We start from the raw sequence: 13,437 nt of genomic DNA on the forward strand, positions 1-13,437 counted from the left end.
GGAAGCCAACAAGCTCCTTGAATGCAAAGTTTTCTGCACCATCGTGGCTGCAGAATGCATCATCTGATTTTTTTAGAACTCCTTTGCTAATTCTTTAAAACCACTGAGTCTAGGTCGTGGAACTACTCACCTGACAGCATTATGGGTGTACTCAAGACGTTCAAAAAAGCTGGATGAACTCAGCAGGTCAGGCAACAATGGATGCTGCCCGACCTGCTGAGTTCATTCAGCATTTTTGTACGTCTTGATTTGACCACAGCATCTGCAGTGTACTTTGTGTTTATTATGGGTGTACTGCTGTTAGGTGGATTGTTCACACTGGAAATAATTGAAGAGTTCAAGGATATGTGATATCACTTCATCATCAAGGACAGTTACAAAGAGACAGTGGTGGACTTGCCAGCAATGACTCAATCTGGAAAAACAAACTAAAGATATTTCAACTACATCTCAAAAAAAAGAAGCAAGTTATATACATCCCTCCTTCTCAGCAAAGTCATCAATCTTGCCCACACAAGTGTTATTTGCTCTTAAGGACCCGCATGTTTGCATAGGCATAAATTCCTTTATCACTTTATTAAGGCCAGGAAGCTACCAGTCAGTAGTGTAGTAGCATCCACACCAGACTTCAAGGTGAATGGTCAAGGGTTGGAAGCCAGCCAGATCCTTGCCCGCTTTCCATTCGTATTGGGTTGAGCTAGCAACTCGGCCTCATAAACAACAGGCAAAAATCCCAAAAAAAACAGCAAGTTAGCTGCCCAATGTGCAACAGGGTGCAGAAAGGAATAACAAGGTCAGGAAGCCAGGTGATATCACCTACTGTCCTCCAATTCCCTCAGACTTCCATTATGCCACCTTCTTCTGCAGGAATGATTTATGAGTGGTAACTGGGGTGGAGAATGAGGTTTCTGCATACCTGCACAAATGCTGAGGGGGGGGGGAATGCAAGTTACAAGCTGAAGTGTTGAATAGGAAGCAAGTAGTTGGGGGGGGGGGTGAAGTGAAGAAGGAGTTGCACTGAGGATTCCCGGCTCTGCAATCGTTGCCATATGGAATCTGAATGCTATGAGCTGTTGCAATGTTGGCAGCAAACGAGAGACATGGATGTGCTTGGAATGATAATGTGAAGTGATGCTATGTTCCAAATGAGATATGGATAGTGGTAGTAATGAAGAGCTATAATACCCCTACTTTTCCTACGAAGACATGTAAGTATATATAGCATTGAACCTTAGTCTTTTGGGTGATGATTCTGGAACTCACAGACTCAGGTATCTTCCTCCAGCTTTCCCATATGTAGACCTTAGATATCTCTTGTTCCCATGTTTGGGAGAGAACCCCTCTTCATTACCTTGGAAGATCTAGCATTTCTCAGGACTATTCAGAGAAATGTGGGATGGCCTTACAGTGAATTTGGAAGGACTGTCAGCAGAATTATTAGATTTGCTGAAGCTGAATGAAACCATGCTTTAAATTGAGTTGTCATGTTTCAAATCCAATCTGCAAATAGCCTTGCTTCCAACAAGACTAGGCAAACTATCCACCAGTCACATTAACAGGACAGGAATTAAGCCCAAGAGTGAAGCAAATTGGTAAGTACACCAGATTTGAAATGGAAGTTAAAAGAAAATACACTGCATCTCCACTTTGACTCCATCAGCTTGATATCCAACTCAGTTAAAGAAAAATGTAATTCCCGTATTTCTGCGACTTCAAAATTTTAATTTTGTGGGATCATATTATTGCTGGGAAACATGTAGATAACAAGTTCAGCAAGCAGCAATCACACAAAGCTGCCTAGTCCAATTAAGTTATGCAGACCAGCCAAAATAGTGAGAAGATTGTTCATAATTATTTATGGTTGCCTGCCTGTATATAGAATATAATCTGTCTGAGTAGCATACACAAAATGCTGGAGGCATCTGCAGAATTTCTTGTGTTTATGATCTGTTATGAGTACCTAGTATGATCACCTTATCAAAGGATCATGCATTCAATAAATTTTGTTTACTTCACTAATTAGCAGAACAGTGATCACATGCTATAGTGCTTCTTTACTTATGCCTCTCTACCTGTTTCTCTTAAAAGGCTATTTTTTTAAACTCTTGACTTTCCCACTGCTTTTGATCACACCAGTTTATTTCCTACTATCATTCAGTACAAAACCATTCTGACCCCTTTCTGAGATGAGTTCTTCTATATTAAAAAAGCTCAAGGTGAAAATGGAAGTTGCCCTGCCTGCCCAAATGCAAGATGTTTTCTTAATTTTTTTAATAGTCTGGTCTCACTCAAATCCAATCTATGTGTGGCTTAGAAAGTCCTAAATAAAGTGAGGGAGCACAAGTGGGAAACCTGATGTGAACTGCCTCAGCATTTTCTAATTAAGTTCTGATGTTTTAGTTGCATTATTAGAATCATAGTCACAGAGCTCTACAGCACAGAAACAGTCCCTTTGGCCCATCTAGTCTGTGCTAGCCTGCTTTTCTGCCTAGTTCCATCCACCTGCATTCAGACCTTGACCTTCCATAATTCTTTCATCCATTTATCTGTTTAAACATTTCTTAAATATTACAATTGAATCCATAACAAACACTTCAGCTGGCACATTATTCCACTTTCACACCACCCTCTGAATGAAGTAGTTCCTCCTCAACATCCCCTTAATTATTTCATGTTTCACCCTAAACCTATGACCTCTAGTTTTAGCCTCATCCACCCTGAGGGGAGAAAGCCATCATGCATTCATCCTATCTATACTCTTCAAAGTTGTGATTACTTTTATAAAATCTCCCTTCATTCTCCTGTGATCCAGGGAATAAAGTCCTGTTCAGACTATCTCTGTAAATCAGGTCCTCAAAGGGCCAAAATGGCCTGCTCCGCGCTGTATCGCTTAATAAATTCCAGCAGTATTCTGTAAATTTTCTCTACAGACTTTCAAATTTATTGTTATCATTCCTGTAGATAGGTGACCAGAACTGTACACAATACTTTACATTTGGCTTCACTAATGTATTATACAACTTTAACACAGAGACTCAACTCCTGCAATTAATACCCTGATTTATGAGGGTAACATGCCAAAAGCTCTCTTTGTGACTCCATCCATGACACCACTTTTAAGGAATTATGAATCTGTATTCCCAGGTCCCTTTGTTCTACTACATTCCTCGATGCTCTAGCATTCACTGTACTCTGGAAAAGCCTACGTAAAGTAATGGATACAGCCCAGTTCATCACAGGTAAAGCCCTGTCCGCCATGGAGCACATCTCCAAAGATCACTGGCACAGAAAAGCAGCATTCATTGTCAAAGACCTCCAGCACTTAAGCCATGTTCTGTTCTCACTACTGCATCAGGAAAGAGGGGCAGAGATCTTGGGTCCAACACCACCATGTTCAGGAAGAGTTATTATTCCTCAGCTATCAGGCCCCTGAACAAGAGTGGATTACTTCACTCACCTCAACACTGATTCCATAACCCATGGACTCACTTTCAAGGACTCTATAACTCAGGTTTTCAATATTTATTATTATTTATATTTTTCTTCTTTGTGTTTGACCAATTTTTTGTCATTTGCACATTGGTTGTTTGTCCTTGTCTATGTAGTTTTTCATTGATTCTATTGTGTTTCTGTGCATTTACTGTGAATATCTGTGAAAAATTCAATCTCGGGGTAGTATATGATGACATACATGTATGTACTTTGATAATGAGTTTACTTTGAACTTTGAACCTTATATATTCTGTTCCTCAGAATACCTTCGAATAATTTAGCCATAATTGATATCAGGCTCACTGGTCTAGAACTTCTGAATTAATTAATAGGGCCTTTCTTAAACAATGGAATAATATTAGCAATCTTCCAATCTTCTGATACCTCCGATGGCTGAGGACATTTTAAATATTTGTCCAGGACTCCTGCAATTTTTGCACGAGCCTCTCAGCAAGTTCCAAGTTCCCTTACTTTGTCAGGCCCTAGAGATTTATCCACCTTAATTTGTTTCAAGAGAACAAGCACTTCCTCTTCCGTAATCCATATGTGGTCCATGACCTCACTTCTATTTTGAGTTAGTTCTATAGACTCTGTGATAATCTCTCAAATAAATACAGATGAAAAAAAAATTGATTTAGATTTCCCCCAACTCTTTCAGCTGTATGCATAGATGACTATACTAATCTTCAAAAGGACAAATTTTGTCCTTTGCCGTCCTTTTGCTCTTAATATAAACATGAAATCCCTTGGGATTCTTTTCCACCTTCCTTTCCAGATCAAACTCATGTCCTCTTTTAGCCTTTTTGATTTCTCTCTTAAATGTTTTCTTTCATTTTTTATACTCATGTCCCGTTTGATCCTAACTACCTATACCTGATATGTGCCTTCTACTTTTTCTTTACCAGAGACTCAATATCCCTTGATAACCAAAGTTCCCTCGGCATTTTAGCTTTGCCTTCAATTCTAACATATACTTACAGATTCTGTATTCTCAATATTTCACTTTTGAAGGCCATCCACTTCTCTTTGCTGAAAAACAACCTATCCCACTGTTAACTGCCACATCTGATGCTATCAAATTTGGCCTTCCTCCACTTTAGATTTGTAACCTGAGAACAGTCGCCTCCTTCTCCATGATTATCTTCACTAGATTATCTTCACTGGAATTATGATCACTAGATCAAAAATGTTTGCCTACACTGACTCCTGCCATTTCTATTTGCCTAAGAAGAGAGAGGGTATCACACTCTCTCCAGTTGAAATCTCTACATATTGATTAAGGAAACTTTACTGAATGCATTTGATGAACTTTATCCCATCAGTTATTTTACAGAATGGAAATCTCATTCAATAACATGGAAAGTTAAGATCCCCCAGCATCACAACTTTGTCTATCTGCCATCTCTCTACACATTTCATCCTTTAAATCCTGCTAACTATTGGGAAGCCTATAAAAAGTCCCATTGACATAGTCATTATTTTTTTTATTCTTCATTCCACCCAACTTGCTTCAGTAGATGAGCCTTCCAGTATGTCCTCTTGAACACTGCTGTGACATTTTCCCTGATGTGTAATTGCCACCCTTCCCATGTAATCCCTACCCACCCCTCTATATCGTATTCTTTGCATTGATACTTAGGAATGTGGAATTTTTACCTGAGATTGGTCCTTTAGGTAGGCTCCTTTTATGTGGAATCATCAGGAATTTAGAATATCCTCATTAAATTCAAAAAATTGAATGGTCAGCAGATAAGGGGACTTGGCATATACCAAGCAGTTAATTATTAATCACTAGTCAAGCATAATAAAATATCAAAGGAGTATTTTGCAAATGTATGCATAAGATGAAGTACTTTTAGAATTCTAATTTAAATTTTAAAAATCTGATTTTTTTAATAAGAGCAATTGTTGAACTAGAAGCAATATTGCAAAAGGGGAGTAAATCTTCCATCTAGTCCTGATTTTCTTTCTATTCCCTGCATCTCATCCACATCCCTCCACCTTTAGATGATAGCTGGCTTAACACACACCACAGTGTTGGGTGCTTGTCCTCAGGAGTTACTCTCAATGTGACCCATAACAATGACGGTGATCATTTTCTGTATTATAGGTCCATTGTGTCAAATTTCATTGACACCTCATTCAGTATTCCACAGATGAACATTTTCCAAATGCAAGACCTTACATTTGTCTTTGCTCATTACTTCATTCTAGTTCCACAAAAATCCAATTATGCTTAAAGGTGAGCTGCTGACTCCTGACTATTGCCTAAAACTGATAACAATGTCACCACAGATCTCCTTTGTGATTGTATTGCTGCCCAATTATGTAAAAGACCATAAACATTGAAACAGACACAGATCATTTAATAGAACTGAGGCTAATTTGACATTCCTCCAGTCCATTGTCCTGCATTTCCCCCTATTCCTATTGATCAAAGGAATATCTAAAGACATTGTGAGGATAGGGTTTAGCAATCCCTCTTTAAAAAAAACAATTATACAAACAAAGACAGTATAAATTCAGAAAATAAAATCAGATCTGTCATACATTTTAGATGGAAAGATTTAGTTTCAAATAGCCAAAGCCCTGGAATTCTTTCACTGGTGGAAGCAAGAGCATTTATTAACAGAGGTTAGGTGGCTGTGGAGCAGACTTACAGTGGCATGCAAAAGTCTGGGCACCCCGGTCAAAATTTCTGTTACTGTGAATAGCTAAGCGAATAAAAGATGACCTGATTTCCAAAAGGCATAAAGTTAAAGACGACATAGTTCTTTAATATTTTAAGCAAGATTACTTTTTTTATTTCCATCTTTTACAGTTTCAAAATAACAAAAAAGCAAAAGGGTCCAAAGCAAAAGTTTGGGCACCCTGCATGACCAGTACTTAGTAACACCCGCTTTGGCAAGTATCACAGCTTGTAAGCGTGTTCTATAGCCAGCTAAGAGTCTTTCAGTTCTTGTTTGGGGGATTTTCTCTTATTCTTCCTTGCAAAGGGCTTCCAGTTCTGTGAGATTCTTGGGCCGTCTTGCATGCATGCACTGCTCTTTTGAGGTCTACCCACTGATTTTTGATAATGTTTAGGTTGGGGAACTGTGAGGGCCATGGCAAAACCTTCAGCTTGCGCCTCGAGATAGTCCATCATGGATTGAGGTGTGTTAAGGATCATTATCCTGTTGTAGAAGCCATCCTCTTTACATCTTCAGCTTTTTTTTTACAGACGGTGTGATGTTTTCTTCCAGAATTAGCTGGTATTTAATTGAATTCATTCTTCCCTCTACCAGTGAAATTTTCCCTGTGCCACTGGATGCAACATAAGTCCAAAGCATGATCGATCCACCCCTGTGCTTAACAGCTGGAGAGATGTTCTTTTCATGAAATTCTGCACCATTTTTCTCCAAACATACCTTTGCTCATTGCGGCCAAAAAGTTCTATTTTAATTTCATTAGTCCACAGGACTTGTTTCCAAAATGCATCAGGCTTGTTTAGATGTTCCTTTGCAAACTTCTGATGTTGACTTTTGTGGTGAGGATGCAGGAAAGGTTTTCTTCTGATGACTATTCCATGAAGGTCATATTCGAGCAGGTGTCGCTGCACAGTAGAACTGTACATCACCAATCCAGAATCTGCTAAATCTTCCTGAAGGTCTTTTGCAGTCAAACGGGGGTTTTGATTTGCCTTTCTAGCAATCCTATGAGCAGCCCTCTCAGAAAGTTTTCTTGGTCTTCAATTTCTTACTGACATTACAAATGGAGGAAATAGCTATCTGAAAGCACTTTGCTATCTTCTTATAGCCTTCTCCTGTTTCGTGGACATCATTTATTTTAATTTTCAGAGTGCTAGGCAGCTGCTTAGAGGAGCCCAAGGCTGCTGATTGTTGGGACAAGGTTTGAGGAGTCAGGGTATTTATAAAGCTTTGAAATTTGCATCACCTGGCCTTTCCTAACAATGACTGCGAACAAGCCATAGCCTTAATAATCTAATTAAGGTCTGAGACCTTGGTAAAAGTTATTTGAGAGCACAAATCTCCTGGGGTGCCCAAACTTTTGCATGGTGCTCCTTTCCTTTTTTCCACTCTAAAATTGTACAAAATAAAAATAATACACTACTCTTGCTTAAAATGTTGAAAATAATGTTTCATTTTTAACTTTATGACACTTGGAGATCAGTTCATCTTCTACTCACTTAGCAATTTACAGCAACAGAATTTTTGACCGGGGTGCCCAAACTTTAGCATGCCACTGTATATACACAGTATATGTCTCTGCTTGTGAAAACACATGAAACTAGTATGCCTGGGAATTCACCACCCAGTGGACACATGCCTGCATAAGAGAGACTGTGTTTACTTGTCTTCTGAGATTCAGTTTAGGAAGAAGATTAGAAATTTTTGCTGCACTCTATGGCATGATTAACATTACTGATTGGGGACAAATTTCTATTTATTCTTTATTTTTCTTCCATAATCTTCTTATGGCAACATTATTCAACAACATTACTCATTCAAAGCAAAAGGATAATTAAACTAAAATCAAATCAGAATTTGAAGTACACTTGCTCCTTGAGGAATGGAAGGCTCTAGTCCTGGTGTCGTAAAGAATAATTTGCAATAGCTCGTATTAACAAATTAGTTAATAGGTAGAGTAGAGATGAAACACAAACTAAAACATCTCCACTCATCAAAATGAGTTATGCATCAGAATCAACCAAGTCCTGAGACTTGCAAGAGTCTGTTTATTTTGCAAAGAACATCAAAAGGTTTTGAAGAGGTCAGAAATTTCTGTCCTTGAAGTCCATTATGTCACGTTCAGCTGACAATTCTGTACAAGACAGGTGCATTAACAGACTAAACAAATGCCTGCCACTGACAGTTTATATTGTGCCTGGGCACATGACCATTGTTGGACGATTGGTTTTACTATTCCTGACACTTTAGAGATACTGGAGGTTTGTCGATTGGCACAAAAGCCTGTGGCTAATGTAATAATGCTTGTAAGAGCCATATATTTTTTAACTATATAGTTGCTTCCTCTGCCATTCTGTTTCTTGAAAATTGAATGGCAAGTGAAATAACAGCATCAAAATGCAGTTGTAATTATTCATGATATTCATATTCATGATATGCGAAATTATGTTCATATGCAAATCCATTCAAGCCTTCTGTAGAAGCAGATGAAAAAGTGCTAGGGACAAAACAAGCGCTGTTGTGGGTGAAGAGTGATGTGTCTGCAGCACAAGAGTGGAAGGTGTACTGGAAGTCAAGCACTGATGGTTCTATGTCTTTTCCACTGCTGGACTCAGTGGGAATTTGTGATCAGACTGAGCTAAGGAACCACATTACAGTCAGCCCTCCTTATCCGTGAGGGATTGGTTTCGGGACCCATCACGGATAGCAAAATTCACGGATACTCAAGTCCCTTATTCAGCCTGTCTCAATACAGTGGACATTAGGACCAAGCGGAACCCCAGACCTTATTTAACCTGTCTCATTGCGGTGGACATTAGGACCTGGCGGTGGAGCTCTGAATCCGCAGTGTTTCTGTTCACGAAAATAATAACGAACACGATTGGAAATAAAGTGGAAATAAAAAAGCGATAGGAAAGAGTTGAAACACCATCGGTCATTGTAAAAGCGTTAGGCTACGTTGGTCAATGATCGGAACAATTTTAAAGGATAAAGTGAGAAAGGCTCTGCCCCGATGAAAGCTACAATTATTACTAGCAATGCAGTGGTTTAATTATTGGGTTTTGGGGTTTTGGGTTATTGATCCTCCACATCAACCCGGCTTGGTGGAGAGCGCACTCGGGGACAATCTGTCCCGAGTCCTGAGAACTTCGGTTCCTGAGTCCGGCGCTGAATCATATGTTCTTAAGCGTTTTATATGCGTAGAAAGGTAAAATATATATTATACACTAAGGCAAACTTTTGACTAACTGACACTAAATAATACTGGATGTACCTGTTCCGACTTACTTAGTAAGAGAACTTCTGATTTTTTTTTTATCCCAGTCCACGATAACCCACGTACATCCTCCCATACACTTTAAATCATCTATAGATTACTTATAATACCTAATACAATGTAAATGCTATGTAAAATAGTTGTTATACTGCATCGTTTAGGGAATAATGGCAAGAAGAAAGAAGTCAGTATGTGCTCGAACAACAAGTGCTGGAAGAGTATTTCCAGGTTTTCGAGAATTGCCGTTGGTTGACCGCGCATGTGGAATTCGCGGATAAGGAGGGTCAACTGTACATTGAGCACTGCTGCTTTATACAAGACCTAATATTCAAAATTCAATGCCATTTTCAGTTCACAAGTGTAAAAGTGAACAAAATACTCATTACTCTGGATCTGATACAGCAGAAAAAAGCAATAGGGTAAAAATCATAATAAAAAACACTATAAATATAAATACATAACATGGCTTATTTACATAGATTGATTGTATGTCCTTAAAGTGAAACAAGGCAAAGGAATGTCAGTACGTAAGGTGACTCACAGAAATTATAAAATAGTGGTGGTGGGGAGTTAGTGGGTGGAGGTGCTGATCAGACTTACTGCTTGAGGAAAATAGTTATTTTTGAGTCTGGTGGTCCTAGTGTAAATGCTATGCAGCCTCCTCCCTGATGGGAGTGGGACAAACTGTCCCTGTGCAGGGTGGGTAGGATCCTTCATGATATTGCTGGCCCTTTTCTGTATACATGTCTTTGATAGCTGGGAGGCTGGTGCTGGTAGTGCACTGGGCAGTTTTGACCGCATGTTGTAGAGATTTCCTGTCAGCCATATGCAGGTTCCATACCATGCAGTGACAAAGCATGTTAGCATGCTGTCTATTGCACATCTGTAGAAGACTGTGAACATTCAGGTAGTAGATGGGTGACCACCAGGAGCAGTAAGAGGAGAAAGCAGTCAGTGCAGGGTTCCCCTGTGACCATTCCCCTCAGCAACAAGTATAGCCCTTTGAATACTGCTGGGAGGGGGAATGAATCATCAGGGTACAGCAGCAGCAAGGCCAGTGACACTGTGGCCAGCTCTGTGTCAAGCAGAGTGATAGTGTTAGGAGAGTTAATAGTTAGGGGATGGGCAGCAGATTCTGTGGCCATGAAAGATAAGTTAAAATGGTGGAAGGTGAGGAGAATGAAATCTTGGATGTGAAGGCTCAAAGGGTGACTGCTGAGGACAAGATGAACCCTATCCTTGTTAAGGTGGTAGGAAGGTGGGCTGAGCACAAATATATGGGAGGTGGAGGAAATGCTGGTGAGGGCAGCATCAATGGTAGAGGAAGGGAAACACCATTCTTTGAAGAAGGAGGACATTTCTGATGCCCTGCGAAGGGGAACTTCATCCTGTGAACAGAGGCAACAGAGTCAAAGGAATTGAGGAAACATATTGATGTTGTCATAAAGAAGGCAAGACAGCGACTATACTTTATTAGGAGTTTGAAGTAATTTGGCATGTCAACAAATACACTCAAAAACTTCTATAGTTGTACCATGGAGAGCATTCTGACAGGCTGCATCACTGTCTGGTATGGAGGGGCCACTGCACAGAACTGAAAGAAACTGCAGAAGGTTGTAAATTTAGTCAGCTCCATCTTGGGCACTAACCTACAAAGTACCCAGGACGTATTTAGGGAGCAGAGTCTCAGAAAGGCAGCGTCCATTATTAAAGACCTCCATCACCCAGGGCATGCCCTTTTCTCACTGTTACTATCAGATAGGAGGTACAGAAGCCTGAAGGCACACACTCAGCGATTCAGGAACAGCTTCTTCCCCTCTGCCGTCTGATTCCTAAATGGATATTGAAGCTTTTGTCACTACCTCACTTTTTTTTAATATAGTGTTTCTGTTTTTGCACATTTTTAAATAATCTATTCAACATACATAATTGATTTACTTGTTTATTCATTATTATGTTTTATTTTTATTTATGCGTATTTTTTTCTCTCTGCTAGATTATGTATTGCATTGAACTGCTGCTGCTAAGTTAACAAATATCACGTCAGATGCTGGTGATAATAAACTTGGTTCTGATTCTGAACAGTATTTTTGCAGGAGATAGAGTGGGAAGAGATACAGTATAGTCAAGATTGCTGTGGCTAAGCACTCCATGGGCTTTTATGTTCAATGTACCATTCTTCGAAATATCCATCATCTTCAAAGGCATCCTAACATCAAACAAATCATTACCTCTCCGCTTTCCACAGGGATCGCACCCTCCATGATTCACTTGTCCTTTTGTCACTCCCCACTAATCTCCCTCCTGACATGTATCCCTGCAAGTGACAGAAGTGCTCCACCTCCCCATTCACCTCCAGCCTCACCTCCATTCAGGGCCCCAAACAGCCCTTCCAGATGAGACAGCACTTCACCTGTGAACATGCTTGAGTCATCACTGTATCTGGTGCTCCCAATGCAGCCTCCTCTGCATTACTGACACCTGAAGCAAATTGGGGTACTGCTTTGTCAAGCTCCATCTTGCTCCATCCATAAAAAGCAAAATCTCCTGTTGGCCAATGACTTTAATTCCTATCCCCATCCCCATTCCAACATATTAACCCTGCCACAGTGAGGGCACTCCCAGGGTGCAGGAGCAAGACCTCATATTCCATCTAGGTAGCCTCCAATCTGATGGCATGAACATCAATTTCTCCTTCCAGTAATTCTTCCCTCCCCATTCCATCTTCTTCTATTTTATGGCCTCTTAACTCTTTTCTTTACCTGCCTATCATCTCCCCCTCCCTGGTGCTCCATCCCTTTCTCCCATGGTCCACTCTCTTCTCTTATTAGATTCCTTCTCTAGCTCTTTGCCTTTTCCACTTATCACTTCTTGTTTTATCCCCCTCCTCCACCTATCTGGCTTCACTTTTCACCTTCTAGCTTATCCTCCTTCCCCTCCCACCACCGTTTTATTCTTGCATCTTCCCCATTCCTTTTCAGTCCTGATGAAAGACTTGGCCCAAAACGTCGACTGTTTATTCATTTCAATAGATGCTGTCTGATCTGCTGAGTTCCTCCAGCATTGTGTATATTGTTCTAATATCAAGCATGATTATTTTTGAATTGAATGCATGAATTTCAAATTCCTGGTATATCAGTCCTAATGGTCCAGTGAATTCAGATATAAATGGTCACTCTCAGCCACTGAACTGAAGTAAATCTTGGACTTGTCCTCATTCACTCTGTCATGTAAAACTTCTGGACCTGGAAAAACAGAATGGGGAAGTGACAGGTATTGGATATGAAAGCTCAGTAACATCAAAGGTAATTATATGACACTTTTGAAGATTTGTTTGGTATGTGCTGTGTCATTTTTAAAGGTACTTTTCAATTTTATTCCATTAAGTTGTTTGATGCTTGAAAAATATTGATGTCAGCTTTCACATCTGACAAATCTCCATCTGAAATTGCAATTTGTGAATCTCAGATGAACTTGTTCCTATCAGTGAACCTTGTCAGTACAGTCTAGTACAGTATGTGGGTACCCACAAGCTGCTACATAAGAACATACCATCTTCCTTATAGTTATAGAAAATCTCTGAACTGCACTAGCTCAAGCATTAAAGCACTCAAGAGACTATTGTATCACACTGTCGACATTAATGATAAGTGTTTATTTCCTGATAACATAGTTAAGAAAGCTATATTTGCAGATGCAGACATAAGGAAAGATATATAATACTTACAAAACCCCATGATGTTTTAATGGAGTACTTTGGAAGCAAATGTCGTTTTGAAATATGGCAGACAATTCACGTGGCATTTTTGCACAGGATAATGAGCAGGTGGTACTCTAGTGATGATGGCTGAGGGATTCCAGGACACCAAGGAAACATGTTACATTTTTCTTTAAGTCATTGCCATATCATCTTATATATTAACCACTGATTGCATATCCAACAATGTAATATTGTTTTGGTAAACATCTTGAGAGCAAATC

The sequence above is a fragment of the Hypanus sabinus genome, chromosome 2 (assembly GCF_030144855.1).
Source record: "Hypanus sabinus isolate sHypSab1 chromosome 2, sHypSab1.hap1, whole genome shotgun sequence".
In the NCBI taxonomy this organism is placed as follows: Eukaryota; Metazoa; Chordata; class Chondrichthyes; order Myliobatiformes; family Dasyatidae; genus Hypanus; species Hypanus sabinus.